We start from the raw sequence: 19,549 nt of genomic DNA, 5'->3' as shown, positions 1-19,549 counted from the left end.
CGGCAAACACAACATAAATAGATTGAGTGGTGAGACTGACGAGGTGCTGGACTTCACGCTATATATTCTGCAGAGCAGTGGCCATATGGCAACCAAGCCCTGGCTGGGAGTAAGTCCCAGAAAACAGGGCTTCCTCACCTATTACCCAACACCCCAGAAGCAGCAACTCCACCAATTCCCAATGGACATTTACTAAACCCAAGGATGGAGACTCCACCACTTCTTAACACCAGTGGTTTTCCACTTTCTGGTCTGTGGACCTAGGAGCACATGGGCTGATCCTCAGGGACTGCCTTCTTGGCTATCTCCTGCATGCCTATTACCAGCGCTTAAGCTGCCTGTACATGGTCTGCACCTTCCTCACAATACACCTGTGGGACCACCCCACCCTGGTTGGCTCTTCCATACTTCATTTTTTAGGTGAGAGTGTCTATTCATATAGGATCTTTACTGTACAAGTACCACTTTGGCTTCCGAGCACTGTTAAGGAGAACATAACAGTGCAAGTTAAGCCCTTACTTAGTGTTCACAGTGTTTAGGTGCATGACATCTAGCTTGGCTGAAACATGGACCAAGGAGTCCTTGCCAATCCTTTATTTACTCTGAAATTTTCCATGCTCCCTTCAGTTTCTGAAGTGACCAAATGCCATCGTGTCCATTTTGCACAAGTACACATTTTTAGCAGCTTTGCACCTCTCCCTTTTTCGTTTGTTCATCTTAAGCTCATCTCAAAGCTTCTTGTTTCTCTATGTGCACAGGGGAACATAACATATTTGCCTTCCCTCATACCCCATATCTGTTTGTCACAGACTGGGTATTTTCACCCACATCCAGCTTTTCCTCTTGAGCAAAATGTATGTGTGTAATAAAACCAGGTTTTTGAGCTAGTTTCTCAAGGTCACATTGACTGTTTCCTCCTCCTCACTTCTGCATGACAGGAGTCTTTTACCTCTTTGCAGCACAGTGCTCAAAGACACAGGAATTTTGTTCACTGGTCATGACTGCAATCACTTACCTATACAGTATGATCAGCATTTCCCACCACAGAAACCACTGGTCGTGGAAATCACCAAGCAGCAGTAAGAAACATCTCTCAGTTGTCCAAGCTGCCTCTAAGGGCTCCACAGCCAATTCCTCACCAGGGTCTGGTAGAACACCTACTGCATCTGACCTGGAAATATCCCTACTCCTTACTCTGCAGCATGCAAACTTTTCACTCAGATGTTATTTGGGGTAAATTGCTCTCATGCCCAGTCCTCCTGCCCTGAGCACTTAACACACCACACTCAGCATGCACAGTGATGGGGCATTCTCTTTTGGATGGTACTTCAGAAGAGCTTCATGTCCTTCTCTTAGCAAGTACTCCATTGAGACCCAGGAAAATTGAAACCCTGCCACCATCCCTGAATTGATGCAAAGTGGGTGCATGGGCTGCTTAGAGCAGCCTTCCTGGAGATGGTGCTTAGCAGCACACAGAAAACCCCCCTTCACATCAGGAGGTGAGGAAGACTGGAACTAGCACTGAAGGGCTCACTAGCCTGTCTCTCTCATCCAGCAGAAAACACGCAGGATGTAAAACTAGGATGCTTAGGGAAACCTCTTCCCTTATGGGCACTGAGGCACAAGCACCCAGGATGCTGCATGACCTCCAGCACAAGCAGCCTCTTAGTGTTGCTCCTACAACAGGAGCATCTACTCCAAATCCTGACACCTGCACCTTTCCTATAATAAAGGTTGATTCTTCACAAAGGTCTGTAAGGAAGACTGCAGCTTCAAGTGTTTGCAGTTTGCAGGCCGGGGATTTTCTCACTTTTTCCTCACCTTCCCTATAGCTCTCCTAGGATAGAAGCTGCCTTGCAGGGTTGGCCTACAAAGGACCCACAGCACAGGCAAGCAACAAAGGTCAATGTAATCACAACCCTGCAGCAGGCAGAACTGAGCTCCCTTTATGACTCCATGCTGAGAAGAGATTCAGCAGCCACAGCGGGAAGAGGAAAGAAGTCAACTGTTCTTCAACAACAGCAGACATCAGCAAAGGGCTCTCAAAGCAAGAGATCTGGATGCAGTCAGCAAGCCAGGATAGGACAGGAGAACATCTAGGAACTAGCACTCTTCATCTGCTGGGGAAATCATGACAGGAGTCAGAGCTCCAGCAACAGCAGTACTGCCCAACCCAGGGAACAGCATCAGCACAGTACACCCAGTACAGGCACAGCACCCAGTACAACCAAGAGCAGCTGGGAAACCTTGGCCACAATGATGTCCAAACTAGGACACTGACGCTGGAAAAAAATTGGGGCTTTATGGCACCTTACACACTCTGTCCCAGTGGCTGCTGAACTCCAACAAGGGAGACAGAGGCTGTGAGACACCAATTCTGACTTGTGCTGGGCATAAAATAAGTAACAAAGGTCATAGAGCGAGATGGACATTAAACACAGCCTTGAGACTGTCCTTGCCCCCAAGCCCTCATCTATGCTACAGAGAGAACTGCTGGACCTCACATGGCGTATCAGTGCCAATTCCTCTTCTGCAGCATGTTTGCTCTGATACTGCCAGGGGGATCTAATCTAGAGGCAGCTACCCAGGAACCTTTATCTGCTGGGAAGAATGAGGGTGGAACACTTCTTTCTGAGTTGCAGAGCAGCTCAGCTGGGGCTGGGGTCTGCAGGCAGGACTCACTTGCACACACCAGGCTGGGGATGCTGGGCTCTCAGCCAGCCACCAGCACTTGAGAGATGCTGACTGGGCTCTTCTTTTCAGTGGTCTCCCTTCACCCCGTCGGGCTTGGCAAAAGGAGTTGGGCCTGGCTTGGGAAAACATGGAACAAAGCACCAGACAGGCGCTGGGCACAGAGACGACGGCGCCTAGCTGAGACCAGGAACACCAAAGTGGTACTTCAAGGCAAGCAGCCTGGCTCCCAGACCACAGATAAAGGTGTGTGAGATGAAGTGGCTGCTTGGACTTAGAGGAGGGCACTGCATTTTCAGCAAGACGTGGCAATGCAAATCTTGTGTCATCCAGACTCCATCTCAATGTTAGGACAAACAAAGAAACAGTACTTTAACTGGGCAAAGCTGCTCTGACTCACTGTTTATCCATGGAGCTCAGCTCCACAAAAGCAAATACCAAGCCTAGGAAAGTCCACTGATGACTTGCAGTTGGTCACCTGCACTCCTCCTGCTCCCAGCTCCCGCTGAAGCCAGGCTGCTCACACTTACTAAGACCACTGAAATCCTGACCTGACATGAAGGAGATAGCTTGGAGGTTCCCCCCAGAAGAAATGTGGAGCACACCAAATACTGTGCACCAAGGGCTGCTGGAGGAGAAGTCAGGAAGGGCCCTCCTATGGACAAGCATCACACAGAACTAAGACTGAATTCCTGGCAGCCGTCTCAGGTACGCCCGTCAGGCAGCCACAGCATCTCCCAGGCTCTGCTCCTTCAGGCTGTGGTGTTGAAAGGAAACCAGCAGTGGGTGCTTTCCATGGGCTTGAGCCTGGAGAACTCCCAGGAGCAGCTAAGCATCATAGCCTGGAGCTGCTGTAAGGCAACCTGTGCATCTGGAGGCTGCTTTCCATGGAAAGCACCACCTAAACAGTGTGAATCAGTGGGGAACTGTCTGATTGGAACTGCAGCAGCAGCCCCAGGAGTGACCATGCTCAGAATGGTACTGCTCTCATCAGACCACCTTTGCTGCCAGGCTAAGTCCTTCAGACTTGATCCTTATGTGACAGCAGGAGCAAAGACCCATCATTTATTCTGGCCATGTTTCCCAACACCACATCTCCTTCCCAAAGCACTCCCATGTATCCTGTGCTTCCACAGATGACTTCTAACGACAAAAGAAAACAGCATGACAGCACTGATGGCTGGGGTCCAAGTGCCCCAAGCCTGGGGTGAATCTCATCTCTGATCTTGTGTCTCCACCCTTGCATGAAGTCTTCAATTTTGACTAGCCACAGCCCTAACCTTCCCCTGGACATGGGTACCAGCACACAGCACAACACTGGCAGGATGCACCAAAGCATGCCGTAGGTTTCCACCAAGAAATCACAGTCCTGGCTGTTCCCCTTCCATGGAAGGGGCATCCAACTGTATGGACCAATGTGAAGTACAGCATCACAGAGGTGAGCAGGATAAATATATACAAGCCAGTGGACTCCAAAGACAAGCACGGTACCTTCAGACAACAAAACTGGTTCACGTACTGGAGAAGGTGTGGATGCTGTTCCATACTTTGTTCCATACTTTGACAAGCACGGTACCTTCAGACAACAAAACTGGTTCACATACTGGAGAAGGTGTGGATGCCGTTCCATACTTTGTTTTGGATGAGGACAACACACCGCATGTACAGCACAAAAAGACTCACTAAAGCAGCGGCTGAGGCCTCTAATATAAAATGACACAACAGCAAGCAGTTTCCTCCAGAATTTTCCTTATAAGCATTAAGTCTGCCTGGCCTTCCCAAACACACCACTAGAGCAGGACTATTAAAACAATTAGTAGATTATGGCATCCTGAGATAATTACTAATTAATAACCCAGATGAGGTTACTGCTTAGTATTTCTCCCAACATAAATCTAGCTTTGGCAGCTGTATGGGTTTCAGCTTGTTAAGATGTTTCCTGAAGTATCTTCATGTGAAAGAAATCGCCCCTCCTCAGGAAAGCTCCTAAATACACACTTCAAACGCTCTCACTGAAGTCATCATAACTTAAGTACATGGCTAAATTCAAGTGTTTACCTAAAAAGGGTCAGACTTGAGCACTGTGCTCTGCTTCAAGAACCAGATGTTTTCCATGTGCACTGATTATCAACCCAGCCCCAGTTGAGTGTCTCAGGGTAGAGGCAGCAAAGACCAAGTAGCTTAACCACAATTTTTCTTTGATGATGAGAAGTAGGTTCCTGCAGTACACTTCATAGCAGCTGGTTAAATAAATGGTCCTAGATCAGAAAGCTTTCTTCTCTTCACAGAGAAATGGTTCTGGCAAGCATGAAAAGTATGCCACTCCTCCTGAACCCATTTCCAAACTTCATTACTGCTGCTCCTCCAAAAACACTGCTGCCCCTTCTCAGCAAAGAGACCAGAGATCCCTTGCTGTGAGGAGACATCTCACCTGCCCCTGCTATCCTCAAATTAAGCATTTTTCCAAGCACACCTTTCTAGCCTCTGACTGTTTCTACAGCTGATGTCTCTCTGTGTGGTCAGCATCTTTCTAGCTGTGTTGTGCCCAAAAGTCCCAAGCACAGATATGGCCAGAGCCAGAGAGATAACTGTACTGTGGTCTCCTTGCTCTGCAGCGTGACTCCTTTGCTTTCACAGCCTAAGAGGCCAAAGAGTTCTCTTTCAGTCGTACTGTAGCCAAAAATCTAAACCCCTATATCCTGTCATCCTAGCTTGTCCTCTCACTTTCCACCTCTTTCCGGCACAGCTGCTGCCCATGGTGCCCAAACTGTTCAAAGCGGGAGGGCAAACCAAGCTTTTATTCATTTCCAAATAAACACAGGAGTTTGACAAGTGTTAACTGCTATATGGTGATCTTCAGTTTTCCCATTTATATCCACAAGCATCCAAACATCCTAGCTGTCCCATTTTTACTCTGGGACACAAACGTGAACCTTGTTGCCAGACTTTTTAATAATCAGCATCAGGGCTTGCCTGGCTCTTGGCAAACACCACCACACAATCGGCACAGCCTTTGTGTCACCATCACCGTTATGAGGGATTCGGATAATGCCTCTTGCGCTAAAGCACTCGAGTACCTCAGAGCTGTCCAGGCAGTTGCATGATCCAGAGACCCCTGCACTCCTGCCAGGGCAGGCAACCTACAGACACCAAGGGCAGAGATGAACTCCATTAATGCATGATGAAGGAGCAGCTTCCTAGCATTTGCTTTTCAGATCATGATGTGGAAAGACATGTGCTATACCTTGGAGATAAGGCAGGAACCTCTTTCAGGGCATTTTGCTTTTTATCAATGGAGAAAGCGCAGCTACACCACCTCATCTCATACACCAATCAGGCTGTTCCTGGGGTGCCTTTTGCCTGGCACCTCCAGCACCTCAGTCAGCTCAGGGGAGCCAGCCTGATACTTCACAGCAAAGCACTAGGCAGCATTAGGTTTACGTGACTTAAAACACAACCTGGACAATGCAAAGTAAGGATGGACAATGCTGCCTATTTGAGCAGTGGACCAAGCAAGGTCTCCACTCCTCAAACTGGAGAGCTTCCAGGTTCAGTTTGCACTTTGCAAGCCACCACCGCCCTCCCAAGAGCTCCCAGGCAAGCCCGGCTGCTCCTTCTCCCAGTCACCCTCCCATCTGAAAGGGGAGAAGGCCACAAATCCAGCAGCCCCCCACCACCCTAGCAGGAGCACATCACAGGCATGCCAACTCACAGCTCCTTCCTGAATCACAGCCACCTGTGGTGGGACATCCCCTCTCCACCCTGTGCCTCTAGGGCTGGGAGCACACCTCTAGGGCCAGCCTCCAGAGGGGAAGGTGCCTGGCTGCCCTCAGAGCAAACCTGGCAGCCACGGTCTGCTCCTCCAGCACCCGGAATGGGAAAGTACAGGGATGCAGGAGGGCAGCATCTCCACCAGCCTCTCTTCCTAGGCAGCCAGCCCCACTGCTGCCATCCTACCTGCCTGTTTATGCCCAACACTTGCCATGGCAATCCTTCCACAGCTCCATAATCCAGCAGGGAGGCTGGAATTTCACCCGTCACCCTGCCCTCCTCTTACGCCACCCGACCGGCATCCTGATCAGAGCCTGCAAGGAATCCTAGCGTAAGGAAATCAGGCCTCTGCTGAGGTGGCAGTGCCAACCACCAGTCATGGCTTCCGAGAACTGACTGCTGGGTCTGGAGGCAGAAGGACACATCCTGTCAGGGTCAATGCTGGGACTTCTGAGATCTACCCTGCCACACACAGCTCTGCTGGGCTCCACACTGAGGGCTGCCTGCTTTACTGCAGCTCATCAGGAATCCACAGGCCCAGCAGTGCTTTGAGGCCAACACTTGCTCCCCAAGGGGCACAGTCACACACCGGGTAGCAACAAAAATGAGATCCCTCACTTGGTGCCTTCTACCTGGGACCCCAGTGGGCCCTGCAAAGCAGCCTGGGGCAGTCATCTGCTCATCTTCAGAGTCTCACTCAGATGCTGGCTTCTGGGTATATGAGTATACCTGGGTATCTGAGATACCTTCTCCTGAGTCTGGGATCATCTCAACAGGAGGAAGCTGACAGCTACCAAGCCCAAGTTTTACCTCACTGCTACTGGCTCAGTACCTCGGTCCCTGCATGAAACACCTGCAGCCCTTCAGGGATAACTGTAGCCCAACACAGCCATCTGCATCTCACTTCTTCCCCCTGAATCCCAGCTGCTTTCAACCCTCCTCTCCAATGATCCCATTCACATGTTGGTACGGGTGGGCTTCCCAGGGCCAGGGGGACAGACCTGGTGCTCAGGAAGCTTCCCCCACCCACATCCATAACAGTCACTTGACAAGGGGTCACCAGTGTCTACACATGCTTGCCAGCCAAGCTCACAGCTTCCAGGCCCAGGTCCCACTATGCCTGTGCTTACCAGCAGGCAAAACTCCTCCCAATATAGCATCAGTTGCCTATTTATAACATGCTGTTTACCAACACCAAGCACTCTTGTTAGAAGCGGAGGATGAGTCAAAGAAGCATGAACAAGGGACCTTTCTCCTGTCATGGGAAGATGAGGGGACTGGGGGAGAGTTACTTAGGGCTGGGTGCTGCAGCACGGCTGACCACCTGCAGCTCCCTCACCAACACAAGCAGATTCAAATGCACACTCGGCATTCTTTTTACACCAGACCCTTAAGGTCTGGGAAGATCTTCCTGAGAAAGGGTGAAATCAGACTGAGCACACAGGAGTGCACCAGCATCCCCTTGCAGCCTGCTCTGTGCTGCTCACCCAGGCTCCGCTCTGGTGATAGTTGCTCCATCATTGCACGTGTTCAGCATCTCTTGATAGAATTCAGTGTGGAGGGCTGTACAAAGCAAGGACATCTGAGGCACTAACGATACCTGCCTTCAGCAGTGGGCAGAGGTGACCACAACAAATTTTGCTACAGGTCTTAAAGTGGGGTAGGGGGAGGAAAGGGATTAGAACCCGAGGCCCCCATAGCAGTGTCTCATATTTGGCATACTGTCTATGAATATGCTCCTGAACAACAGAAGGCATGAAATGAGTACCTCCTAGGGCACCTTCAATTTTGCACTTTCCCTGATGCCCAAGCTATTCCCCCTCCCGGGTGGCTGGAAACAGACCCTGTGTACTGTTATTGAGGTGCACACCCATATGGTGGCAAGTCAGAGTCTTGAAGTCCATCCAGGCAAAAAAAACAGTGCCAGCCCCTGGGGCTCCTCCAAGAGACACCACCACATTTTCCGTTCCTCCCTCCAGGCTGCATCCCGCCATCTCTCAATGCCAGGCTCATTTTTACAGCCTCATATTTTCCTCTCTGTCTTCAAGAAAGTTATTGCTTTCCCGCCCTCAAACAGCCAACACCTCTTCCACCTACCAAACTGGTAATGGACCTCCTGGCTCCATTCTTCTCCCATTTCCCAGATCAGTCTCCCTTGCTGTTGCACTTACCAGTCCCAAACAGGCCAGCAAGGATGTACATTAAGAGGCTGGATTGATATCTGAGTTTTTAACATTTCCTAGTGGGCTCAAGGAGGCTCAGGGGCTTTACAAGAAAGCCTCAGCTGGAGCTGGGTGTGTATTCAGTCAAGGCTTGAAGTCCAGTTTTGTGCCTAAACCACACTGCTTTAGCTGAGGGAATACGAGACATCATGACAGGTTAACTGCATGAGTTACAGCTATAAACCATGCACACAGCTCACCTCACGTGACATCTTTCAACATGGTTTCTCCCCACCCACAAGCTATGGGCTCAGTGAGGGTACACTTCTGCACTCAATGCACTGCCAGAGGCTGAGGCACCAGCCAGTGGTGCTGTCTGTGCCCAGGATGATCCTTACCTCCTGACTCACCATGGTGTTTGCTGCTGGGCCCCCACTCTTTGCCAGCTTCCCACAAGTCCATGTGGCAGCTCCAGGCCATTCCCACCCGTGTCCCAACTCAACCCCCCTCCTCCCAGCACCAACTCACTCGCCCCCAGCACTGACTCAATCCCTGCTGCTCACACATCCAGCTTGCCTCCGGCATCTCCAGTCACAGGGCAAGCTGTCAGCACTGCTTCAGAGAACAGCAGTGAAGCAGCATGGAACCATGATGCAGGACATCCTGGCTCTGCTCTTCATCCCACCCAGACCGGCTGCATGTCCGACAGCATGCTGCTGATATGCCCAGTGTCTCTGCTTCTGTCCTTTGGAATCATATAAACCCCTCCCAGGGAGATCACAGAATTAATTCATGAGCATTGGGAAGACAGTCCACTTTCCAGATTAGACATAACCAGCAGCACACAAGTATTTCTTGCTGCTTGCACCCTCACTTACAGTCAGCCAAAATCCCTATTGAGTTACTAGGAATGAAGGGTATGTCCTGAAGCTACAGTCCTCTGCTCTGGGGAAGCAGCAGGGCACTGTTGCCCATTCCTTTTGGATTTACCCCTCTTCTGGGTGAGGAACACCAGTCCTGTCCCTGCTCAAGAGCATCAACTACAGGATAAAACCAAAGATGTTTCTGAATGCTTTCCCCATTGTTTGAGGGATAACTGCAAGTACACAAGCTTCACACTGCCTCTCCCAGCTCAGGTCAACTCCAGTGCACCTTAGGAAGTTTTGCTACTGCTGGTTTAATCTTCCATCCAAGGTCAGCACTTAGGCTCTCCAGAATGAGGTCTGCCCCCTGCCCTGGAGGGAGAGGGAAGTGGCACTTCCACTTTTGTCTCAAAAAGCAAGAAAGAAGGAATGAAACGTTCCCCATCCACCCGTGGCCCGAGTCACAGGACCCCTGCCAGGCCCAGCATGACCTCTCCTGTCCACGGGCTGTGCCTGCCTTCGGGTACCTGTGAGACCAGTGGTGCTGCAGGATGCTCTGCCATTCCCCATCCACAGCATTTATTTCACTCTGTGCCTCACATGGCTCCTACATGTCACCTCCTGCTACCCGCTTGTCTCCACTGTCACCTTTTCTCCTTTAGTCCTTCCCTTTCTTCTCTACCTGGGGAGGACTTCAGGTTTACATCAGGACCAGGCCAATCCCCAGCCTTACATGGGGATTCCAGCAGGAACAGCATATATGCTGATCACTTTGCGTGGTTTGCTCTTCTTACCCAGCATCCAGTCACTGGATTAGGAACGTATAAACCACCTCTGCTATTCCCTTTGGGATCTGTAGTACTGATAGTAGTAACACAGAGCTGGGGAAGGAGCAGAAGGTTCCTCCCCTGGCATGGAAGGCAGGAGGGTCTCCTTCTGGATCTCTTCACCTGCTGGGTTAACAAGAGATAACCTGGTTCTTGTCCCATCATCCCCAACACACATGCCTTAAGAAGTATGGGCAGGTAAAACAACCAACCAATCTCAAACTACTCCCCTCCAGCCATGTTTGAATCTCAATCTCTCACTGATCCTGAAATTCACCTGGCATGAGGTTCCTGCAGGCAAAATGGGGCATGAAAATGCACATAGGTCTAAGTGGGGAGGCAGAACAGGAATCACAAGGCAGCTGCGCTCCCGTGCTGGGGTAGGAGGAGAGGGTGTTGCCCCCGGTCTCTGCTTTGAGCCTCCAGAGCCAGCTCTGCAAGGACAGGTTGGTGGGAAGGGTGAGCTTCACAATCACTAACAGCTTGCAAGTCAAGGGGTGCTCTGAAATGCTGGGAGGCAATTAAACATTGATCAGAATGACTGACAGGCTGGAAACAGCCAGGGGGAAGGGAAGAGCAGGCAGGGGCCAGACAGGCTTACTACCCTGCAGTAGCTTTTCAGGACTAGGCTGGGAGCTTCCAGTCCATAGACCCATTCAGCCACAGCACCACCAGCTTTACTTCCACTACTGCTTGGATGCCTTAGAGTCTATCTTCACTCAACTCTAGGTTTAAAAATTGCTTTCACTGCTTGAAGAAATGCAGTGCAAACAAGAGACAGCACATGCGCTGCAGTCCAAATAGCAAAGCCCCCTCTTCCAAAACTGACTCCTTTGTTTTCTATTTATCAGCCACACACTTCCAGCACTGCTTTCCTACCCAGACATCAGTCACTCCCATGTATTCTGAATACAGGTTTATTAAAACTGCACACTTCCTCTACTTTGATTGCCCTATCTCTTTTCTTCACCCGATTTCTGAGCTCCAGCTAGAGGTCCTGTTTGATCTTTCACACCAAGCCAACTCCAGAGACATCTGTGAGCACAGCTGGGTCAGACATCAAGGCAAAGACCCAAGCCATCAACATGTCTGCACAGGTGTAAGTCTGCTGCACCGATGGAAGTGCAGTTATACAGGCAAAACTGCTTCTGCTTTGAGGTGGTGGAAGAAAGCCAGGCTGGGAAGCAGGAGCATTTTTGCCAAAATAATGTATGAGCAGAGTAATCAAAACAGGCAGTCCTACACATCATGCAGGCCAGAAACTGCAGGTGTTTTGAAGGAAGCACCTAATGCACCCTACAGACACAGCCCAAACCATGTTTTTATGCCTTTGATTTGTGAAGGCACATCCCTCACCTCATACCCACCAGAGGAGGGCTGAGCTATGGCTGCTGCTCCATAACACTCTTCTGAAGCTACTCAGGCTGTTCCACCCTGTAGCAGCTGTCCCAGAGGAGGAGACAAATGCTTACTGGGGTTATTCCCTACAATCAAAGCTCTGCTCACATCAAATAGTACAAAGCTTGAGAGAAAACAAACCAAAGGAGTGAAACATGGGGATTTCTCCCCCTTTTCTCATAGCTTATCAAAGCATTTGCTTCCCCCCTGACTCACAACCATAGTCAGGAGCTATCTACTAGCTTTGAAATTCCCCTCCTACCCCAGGCAATATTAAAACATGAAGAGATAAGAGAGTGTGAGATTCCAGGAGCACTGGGCAGCAGGGATTTACAAGGGATACATCCTGTCAGGCACACTGGATCATCTTTATTTTTAACAGCATCACAGTATTAGTGGGTGAAAGGGAAGTCATGGATGTAGTAAGATTTTAACAAGCCATCTGCTGCAGCATCTCACCCAGTCGAGGTTTGCTCATCAGGCTAAGGCAGAAACATCACCTCATGGACTGAAAAATGGGTGTAATGACCCTAAATAAACTGACAGCTCTAAGTGACAGAGCACTGAACTGCAGGCTGGCAGGAACCAGAGGCAAGGGTGACATTTGGTTCCATTCATATTTTCACCAGCCACGGCACTTAGTCTGGAGCAGTGGTAGGTGCTGGCTGCTCCCAGGTATCTTCTTTCTTCGGCAAAGCAGCCAAGTGCTAAGAGGAAGGGATGCCAGAAATCACTCAGAGGCAGATGATGGGCTGGGGCAAGGAAAGGCAAAGAGTAATTTTGGAGGCACATTCAGAGAGCAGGCATGGGTTTGCCAGGGCATCACCCTACATTAGCTGGGTCCAGACTAGTGCTTTCTTTTACTGGAGATGCCTCCTCTTAAACTAGAGGAGTCTCAAGGGAAGGGCCTGAATACCAAGGCAGGAGCAACAAACAAGGAGAGCTTTGAAACCCCAGAGAACTAAGAAAGCAGCAACAGGCAAAGACAGAGCTCTCCACCTGTGCAAGAGAAGGCAGAACAGGGTGCATGGCCCAGAAGGTGACCACAGCCCCAGCATCTCACCATGGGTTTTTCTTGCTACTCTTCATGGCCTGGCACTTCTATCCTACCAAGATAATGATACACAGTCAGAAGATATGTTATGCTTACGCAGGATAAGCAAGTCTCACTGTAATCTTTTCTTGATTAGATAAACAGATTGATCTCCTTATGTTTCTTACCATAAAGCTTTCTCTCCAGCCCTCAGACTATCTTGTAACTCTTTTCTGCATTCTCTTCAAATTTTCAGCATCCTTTTCTGAGCACTGACACTGGATTTAGACAATGTATTTTAGTACCAGTCTTCCCAGAACCTTCTACAGCAGTAAAGTCTCATTCAAGGGCTACTCACTGGTGCCCTTGCAAGCATCAAATACTTCACACTAACTGCCAGGCTTGAACCAAAGCATCTGGTGAGATTCTCTGAGCACTCATCCTACTCCCAAACTCTGGTAATACCAACATTTTCTCCTGTCCTGTCTAGTCAGTCTCCTTACCAGACAGCAACCTTTCCAAGTACAGCTTTTTAACTGGTTGTGGGTCCACCTGAGGGACTCTTCTTATCTCCTGCCCCTTCCTCATTTGTTTATGAGGCTGACCCTTGGGTCAGTAGCACAGATTGACATAAGTCAAGATGTATTACATCTATCATCCCTGCTCAGCCACTGGGCGAGGCATCCTTTCAGGTAAGGGTGTTGATCAGCTTGACACTGTATGTGCCAGATAAATGCACACTGGTGGATTTTTAATCAGCACATTCTCCCACCTCCTTGACAAGATACACACTAACTGCTTAACTGTTGATTCCAGATTGCTTAAACAGGCCGTTGTACTGCCATTCTTTCAAGGGATCAAGCCTTGAAATACCAGATGTTCTCCAAGGTGGCTGCTCACCATGCAAAAGTTGCCTCAAGTCTATCCTTTTGAGTACTTTTAAGTAATTTTACAAAACTTTGCCCACATGACCACATCTACTTTACCTAAAGTCTTGCTACTTCTTCCAATTTATGCTTGGATTTGCTTTTTAACATTAATTCCTTTAAGAACTTTGTACCCTGACCTTCTTTGCAAGGTGAGGACAAATTTCTTACTGTCACATTTTATTGTTCCTCTTTTCCATGTAGACAGAAGCCAATTCTTTCTTCTATCCAATAGCTGCATCAGCTCCTTCTGCCCTAGCTGGGAGATCACAGAGAGTTTCACATCCAGCACAAATCTGGTTTCTCTCTCTCAAATTTCTAACTTTGTAACTCATGCCAAATCAAGCTGCCTTTTCTGTGTTGTGGGTTAATAGTGAGACCCTGGGCAGCTACCGCAGTTCAGCAGACACACAATAGATCACTTCCAGGTCTACGTCTCAAGCATAGAGATCTCAAGAACCCAGCAAAACCAAATCACCAACTTGCATATGCAGTCATCCTGGAGAAGATGTCAGCTTTACCAGCATCACCCGAGAGCCTCCAGAGTCCAATGGTTTCACACAGAGGGAGTCTATACCATATGCACAGGGAGTTGAGGGATTAATCCCTTTTAAGATTGCCATTTGAAACAAAAACCCCTAAATCTTTGACTCAAGAGCCCAAGTATCCCCAGATCAGCGCAGACACCCTTGTCAGTCACTGCCACGATCTTTGACCTCCAAGCAGATGACATCAGATGTTGATAATAATTTCAAGCAGAAGACAAGGCTTGATTCCAGCTGAGCTTCCTCTAAGACTGTCTTCCCCATGCTAAGATTGTCTCATCCCCTGGCTTGATGAAGGGACCTGGGACAGAGCCTACTACAGGACACCGTTTTTAACTAGCAAAAGCAGGGCCCAGGCCAACACACAACTCTCCTGCTAAATGCACTCTGGTAATACCCCTGCCAGCAACACACCAAGAGACAGCTGGATGCTTTGAGGGAACCTGTCAGAGCTGCAGGTCAACAGGAGAGATCACAGCATCTGCCCTCAAGCCACATCACACGGCCTCCTTGTTGGTATAACAGGGCAGCTGTCTCTCTGCAGGGCAATGCTTTGCACTGAGCCAGGAGCAGACACCAGCACAGAAACTAGCAGGAACTCCCTAGCGGAAAGGGATGTCAAAGGGAACAGGGTGTCAAAGCAAGCAACTGCTCCACACACAGAATTACAGGGTTACAGAGGGGATGAGCACACTGGATGCAGGGACTCACAGGAGTAGCTCTGGGCACATACATTCCTTCTAGGAAACAATGTGCAGACAGGAAAGGCCCACAGCAGCCACTCCTCCAGCCAGAGAAAAGCAGGGTTTTTTTTTCAGCTTGCTGCTCAGAGGCAGTGATGGTTCAGGAAAGCAATTGCAGAACATACTGAAAACAGGCATACATGAATCCTGTCTGCAACTGCTTTCTCCTGGTGCTGATGCAATACACTGCCTTTCAGATACACAGTCCCTTAAGAGATCCAGCCCCTTTCTTTAATGCAATAGCACAAAGATCTTCCCAGATTGGGCAACACAAATAGAAATCTTCAAAACCTTGCTTTAAGCCAGACCTGCACTACCAATTGCCAATTTCTCTGGGGAAAAGAAGCACACATAAAACAAGACCTCTCTCTCTTCCCAGCACAATAACCACATGGGCAGAAGCTGCTGGCATCATCAATTAGACCAAAGCACATCAAGAACAGGAGATCTTGCTCAAAAGATGCAGTAGGCTATGCCGGCAGGATGCCTATCTTGCCTATACAAGCTGTGTAGCCACTATATGAGCTTGGCTTAAGCAGAGCAGAGACACTGGGAAAGCATTCCCACTCTCCCATCTGTTTTTAGGAGGGATAGGAAGGAAGGGACTTGAAAGCACAAGAGGAAGAACAGCAGTCATGCAATATCAACATGCAAGGGCCATGGGGGGAACAGGGGTATTTCTAACACTGCTTAGCAATCATGTGCAGGGAACACATAATGAGCATGCAGAGACAGCCCTGGGAAGGGCAGCGAGCACTGCACAGAGAAACACAAAGGAAAATGTTCTGCGTCTCGCACTTAGCAAGAGTCTCGGGCTTCCTGCAGCTGATGTCTATTTGGAGCAGAGGGCAGACACTCAGCTCCATGCTGGACAGACATGAAGGGAGAAGGCAGTGCCAACCGCAGGCCTGCAGGCTCAGAGAAAAGCCATTTCATACTGCAAGCCTTTGCTCTACAAGCCTGGCACTGGTTTCACCAATCTTGCCCCTTCTCTTGCAGAGTGCATACACACATGCATATTTCTTCTTCATTTCCTGATTTTTGTTTTTCTCCTTTTAACCAGCTTTCTAGCCAATGCACCGGGCCTGCCCTCCCCCCCACCTCCCCTGAGCTAAAGAGCTGCCAACAGGCTGAGGGCTGCAGGCAGAGAGATGCCTCCTGAGAAGTCCACGCTCAGGGCAGCTCCTGCACACAGCTCCCCATATGGCTGGTGAGACAAGAAGTCCTTCCAACAAGAGCCTGAGCTACACAGGGCAAAGGAGAGAGGCTGAACGCTGCATTTCCAGGCAGCAGGCACTTCCACAATGAGTACAGAGATGAGCATGCCCCAAGCCATGACCCCTCAAAGCTAGAGCATCAGGACCAGCCACACACTTGTGAAAATCAAAGCGATGGAGGGATACAGGGACTCCCTCCCTGCAAGCAAGCTCTGAGCTCCCCAGGCTCATTTGCAGAGCCAGGAGGCACAGCAGATAGCTGTGCTTAGACCAAACACAGGAGAACCTTCCTCTGACTCAGGCAGCATCCCAGGGGCCACAGCCCATTCCAGGCTCTTCTGTTCCCCTCACAATGCCTCCCTCCCGAGACATCAGGCAACACCTGGGACCCTGCAGAGCCAGCTGAGGCAACAGCAAACCTACCCTTTTGCTTCAGGCTCCAAGCAGGGCCTCCAACTCCTTGTTCAAGAGGCAGATACGAGAAGAGGCAGCAGGCTGGCACACCAGCTGCTTGCCACAGGCGGGTGGGGGTGGGAGGTCAGGATGGCTGCTGGGCTCAACACAGGACGATGCCAAGCAAGTTCTCACTAACAGGAAGAAGGTAGGGCAGAAGCATCTGGAGGGGCTGCCACCAAGGATTGCTCCCCCTCTCCTTGGTTCCCACCCATTGGAAAGCAGCTGCTAGATTAAAAAAGCCTTTACAGTACTGTCATTCAAGGACACGGAAACAATCTCCATTTGCCAAACATCCCCATCATTTTGTCTCACCTATGCACCACAAAAAGCCCCAGCAAAGATCCATCCCCAGCCTCCAGCAAGCCTTATCATTCTTGCCCATCCTTACCCATCGCGTAGCTCCGAGATGCTTTGATATGTAAATCAGGCACAGGATCTATAACCAGCACCGTCTGCAATTCACAGCGTGCGGGGTATATCCTACACCACGGCCTCCTCCGGCACAAAGCAGGCGCCCCACGGCTGCGCAGGCTTCACGTCAGACAGCGCAAGTCCCGCTGTCCTTCCTGGGAGTGGGAGGTGCCGCCTGCGCAGCCCCGGGGTCCCCGGCACACAGCCTCACCCTGGCCTTTAGGACAGAGATGGGGCTCTTACAGAAAGAGACACGGGCTGCGTTCACCTCGGTGCGCACGGGGAGGGTGTTAGAGGAGCCGCTGGCAGGACACTGCGGGGACCCCGTGACCTATGTCACTCCAGGGCTCATGGAAAGCATAATTAGCAGCAGACAAAAAGCAGGCCCTCAGCACTGCCAGCTCTCAGGCTTTCATTGCAAATCTCACACTACCTGGGATTTCCAAAGTCCTACTTCCCACAACAAAGCAGCTTCATGGGGATATCTATCAAAAACAAAAACACCCAAAACCCAAAACCCCAAGCAAGCTCCTAGCCCATTTCATTGCTGAAGAAAGCAAAAAAATATCACCAAGGATATTTCAAAAGCCCTGAAGGAAAAAATAAACCCCACAACATAAACAAACAAGAAGCAAAGCCCTCGGTATTTTTCTTTTCCTGACTCAACTTGCAGCTTCAGGACATTTCAGGATAGTCGCACCACACTCTGGTCAAAGGGAAGAACGTGGAGCATTGCAAAGCCCCACGTCAATGCCTTCTTGATAAGAAGGCCGACACCCTCAGAAAATACAGTAGCTTCAGTTCCTTCCAAGGTTACCGAAGACAGGAACAGACAAAAATAGAGCTAAGAGTGCAACAAAACATACTTATGAGCCAAAGCAGAGTGTCTTCCCAACCCCCTCAAAGGCATCTTCTTTCATGTTTGTCTTGCTCCTATGGTACCCAGGTGAAGACTGCCAAAAAGGCTTCTCTCCCTGTAAAGGCAATGTGTGTTCCTATCACTAAAAGGCTTGAGATGAAAAGGCCTTTCCTAGGTAGATACCAGCTAATTGCCATCATTAGAAGCAACGTCCTTAATGCTTTGCTATTTTTGGTTTGAAGAGTTCTCCTGAACTTGGTTTTGAGCTGAGTGGACAGTTTTCCACTCTCAGAGCATTAAGAGAATAAAGGCTATTAGGGACTATATGGCATGAGTGTTTGGAGGGGAAGGGTACCAGTCCCTGCACTTGTGAAGGCATTGCCCCACGCTCAGGTGGGGCATCTGCAGGACCATCCAAGAGGCAGCTGCCTGTGCCCTACAACCCTCTGGTGGCTTTGTGACCACTGCTAATTGAATGCTCCTGTCCTGCAGCCGCTGTTTTTCCACATGTGCTTACTCCAGAGGAGGACACTTCCACTGTAACAGACAAATCCGGGGGGGGGCTCCTCAGGGACTATGAACAACTAAATTAGCCACCTTGAGCATGCACCGATTGGCCTTTTGCTTCCATCTCCTACCTACTATCAAGGGAAGAGTAGAGAAGGGAGGTGCCCAAAATCCCAAACTCCCCAAACACTTGGTCTCCATCCAGCTGAGAGCTATCAAACCTGCTCCGAGCACTGGGCTGACTGCAACCTCATCATAGATTTCTGGCATGATGCCTGCAGCAGGTAGCTCCACACACGCGCATTCTAGGACAGGAGGAGAAACCATGGTTTGCTGATTTGGAGGGAATGGCGACCGAGACAAGAGCAGAAAGGGACTGCCTGACTACACAGCAATGGACAAAAGCCCCATCTGATAGCTCCTTCCTAAGTTCTCCAGGGTATGAGAGGCAGGGCGGTACCAGCCTCCAGCTCCCACCCTTGAAACATCACTCCTGTCTCCCTGCTGCTCTCCGCCACAGCGGTGCTTGGAGGACAGGCAGGGAGGACAGGCAGCTCTCCAGCACGCACAAAAGCAGGCTCAGCACCTCCGACGCGATCGCGGGTGAGATGGTAGCCGGTGCCACCCCCGGGGCGCAGAAACCACGGTACCCAGCCGCGGCCGAACCGAGGACCACGGCACAGGACGGGCGAGAATCCCCGAACATCCCCCCCCGCCGCGCTTCCGCGCAGCGCCGGCAGGCCCCGGCTGGCAGCACAGGCCTCTCCGCGGGCGCCGCACCCGGGCGCGCCCCCCGCCCGCTCCACTCCGCCCCAAAGATGGCAGCGGCGCCCCCCGCCCGGCCACCCCCGCTGAGGGGCTCCACGCAACGGCAGCGCCGCCCGGCCCTGCCCGCACCGCCCGGAGATGCGGCCGCTGCCCTTCCCTCAGCCCCCCCACCTCGGCAAGCACCGAGGCGGTGGCTCGCTGCGGCCCCGGGCCCGCCTGGCCTGGAGGTAGCCGCGGCCGCCGTGTCGCAGCCCGCCGCGCCGACGACTCACTTACCCGGTGTCAGGCACGTACTGGCTTCCCCAGGGCCGCCACCCCGGTTCTCACCGCCGGGCCGGGCGCTGCGGTACCGCGCCGCGCACGCGAGCAAGC

At 50.7% G+C, this 19,549-nt stretch overlaps 1 protein-coding gene across 1 annotated transcript in view; it reads right to left on the bottom strand.

Moving 5' to 3' along the window:
- TMEM63B (transmembrane protein 63B) overlaps window positions 1–19,537 on the bottom strand; it is a 45,374-nt gene extending 25,837 nt beyond the window's left edge. Inside the window, exon 1 of the mRNA XM_057415421.1 lies at window positions 19,454–19,537. The gene's annotated coding sequence lies outside the window, so the exon portion shown is untranslated. The remainder of the gene's footprint in view (window positions 1–19,453) is intronic.
- Between the last annotated feature and the right edge of the window lie 12 nt (window positions 19,538–19,549).

This window comes from Pezoporus wallicus, unplaced genomic scaffold, assembly GCF_028554395.1.
Source record: "Pezoporus wallicus isolate ANWC-B61680 ecotype Strahan unplaced genomic scaffold, APGP_CSIRO_Pwel_v1 contig_5352, whole genome shotgun sequence".
Classification (NCBI taxonomy): domain Eukaryota; kingdom Metazoa; phylum Chordata; class Aves; order Psittaciformes; family Psittacidae; genus Pezoporus; species Pezoporus wallicus.
The sequence above is the reverse complement of the archived record's forward strand: the minus strand, read 5'-3'. Positions and strand labels throughout refer to the sequence as shown.